The sequence below is a fragment of the Pteropus vampyrus genome, unplaced genomic scaffold (genome assembly GCF_000151845.1).
Source record: "Pteropus vampyrus isolate Shadow unplaced genomic scaffold, Pvam_2.0 Scaffold31, whole genome shotgun sequence".
Classification (NCBI taxonomy): domain Eukaryota; kingdom Metazoa; phylum Chordata; class Mammalia; order Chiroptera; family Pteropodidae; genus Pteropus; species Pteropus vampyrus.
Genome location: NW_011888812.1, coordinates 3,604,648 through 3,607,227, shown reverse-complemented (window position 1 = coordinate 3,607,227; position 2,580 = coordinate 3,604,648).

Sequence of the window (2,580 nt, the reverse complement as noted above, 5' to 3'; positions counted from 1 at the left end):
AAAAAAAAACAGTATAATATACATGAAACAACATCAAAACACATTATAGTCAATGGCTTTAAAATATTAGTGATAAAGAGAACTTCTTAAAAAGAGAGAGAAAAAAACATGCAGTATGTACAATGAACACAGATAATTTTGACAGCTCAGTTCTCATCAGAAGCAATGCAAGCTAGAAGACTAACATTTTTAAGGTACTGAAAGAAAAAGAAAAATTAACCTAAAGTTCATATCAAATGATATCTTTCAAAAATAAAGTTAAAATAAAAACTACTAAAGAAATATAAAAGCTAAAATAATTCATCATAATCATGTCATCACTGCAAGAAATATTAACAGAAGCCATCAATCTATAAGGAAATGATACAAGATAAAAATGTGAATCTACGCAAGGAATGAAGACTATCAATTATCTTGAAAAGATAATGCTACTCCTTAATGTGTGTTGCACATAATGACTTCCTTCCAAGAGTACAGTATGTAATGGGGTGGGGAGAAAATTACATTTGAGAAACCTAACAAATACTACATCAGCCAAATGATCAAGTTCAATATATAGTCATAAATCAAGTTTGGGCCTGGCAAGTCCAATATGCAGGGCAGACCAGCACACTGGAAATTCTCACAAGAATTGATATTTATTCTTGAACCTAAATGCAGTATAGAGAAAGAATTCTTTTCTCTTTGAGGAACCTTAGTCTTTTCTCTTTAGACCTTCAACTGATTGGATGAGACCCACCCAGTTCTGGAGAGTTTTCTCTTTATTCTAAGTCTACTTATTGAAATGTTAATCATATCTACATATACCTTTGTATGTAGACCACTTATAAACAAACGACAGACCCCATAGCCTAGTCAAGTTGACATATAAAATTAACCACCACTGTCTCTTTTCTATATTATTCATGTTTATCTGTATGTCTTATTGAAATTATTGACATATAGTTATAGAAAACATACTTTCTGTTTTTAAATGTTTTAATTATTAGAATAACACAAAAATCTCCATACGATATATATACAACTTAACGAGTTTTAAGAGAAACATCATTGTAACCTTCAAAATTGAAAGCAGACAGGCCTTCCTTGTTAGTCACCTCACGAGTTAGTTCTGGACATGCCCCCTCTCAAATATCATTCATCTCCCCACTCCCAAGAATAGCCATTACCTTTATTTTTATTATAGTGATATCTTTACTTTTCTATAGTTTTACAATCCAAGGTTGCATTTTGAAACATTATAGTTTAGATAGCACTATTTTTAAAATGTCATTAATACTTTAATATATCATACTCTGTCTCCCTCTCTTCCTCTCTCCCCGTCTCTCTCATTTAATAACTCATTTTAAGCCAAGTATCTGTTAAGTAGAGACAACAATTATCTTTTCATGAAACACCCTTAAGTCAGGAAATAGAACTTTTGTTAGGCAAATTAGAGGTGTTTGATCCCAGTGAAAGTCACCTGTCTTCCTGCAAAATAATACCATAGTTAACTTCACAAAGCTTTTTAATTTTTTGGTGTTCATATAGTGTTAAAAATACAATGTTTTGCTGTCTGAAATTTCCTGGTTCTCTTTCCTTCCCTCACTTTCATCAGACCCCCTCTCTTCCTTTTTCTCTCAACTTTGATTCTACTTCCTTCCATTACTCCTCAGTGTGACGTGCTGTCCTGGATGAAAGCCCTAGATGTTTAACTTTGAGTATTCACAATTTGCATTTGCTTGATATTGAACTGGGTGAAATCTTTCTCAAGTTCAACTACTGTTCTCAAAATGACCTGTGATACTTTTCTGTGAATCTTTCCTGGCTGGTATGAAATTTTTCTTCTGTCCAGCAGGTCTGTATGCTTTTTCAAGAAAAACAATCTGGAAAAACTTCCTTATAAGGTGTTTGAAGGGCAAAGTCAGAAATGAGAAATAAAGAGCAAGCAAAGAGATAATCATCTTAAAGTCTGAATTACATGAGTTGTGGGAGGAAAAATGGATGATATTCCAAGGAAGTCGGTATTCTTAGAAAAAAAAATAAAGTATTATTTTCCACTTGAAGAGAAAGGGCAAGTTCACATCAATGGTTTTTGTAGGGAAATCTGCTCATACAGTTCTGAGTTTCTAATGGCACAGCATAATGGAAGCAGGAGAGATTACAAAAAGAGTGAGAGCACAGAATGTACAGAGTAATACTAAGATAAGCACTGGTATAGTGATAGATTTTTCCGAGATACCTGGATATCTTATATTGATTAAGACTGAACAATATAAGGCATTATAGATTTATTTCTGAATCTTGAAACAAAAGGATACTAAAGGGGTCATTCTGGCTCTTCCAAGCACAACTCTATAGTGAAGTTTTATGACATTTGTGAGATTCAAAATAAAGACGTTGGATCTACTGTTATTGCCAATAGTCAGATGCATCTGCAGACATCAGAATTTTTGTTGTTCATTCAGTCTGGCATTGTCAGAGGACTTCTTAAACTCTAGAGTTCTGAGGAGTGCAGACATGTCCATTTTCCACACACTATACACAAAAGTGCCCACCTTCTTGTGAAATGGGAAATTTAAATCTTTTACTATGACTCAT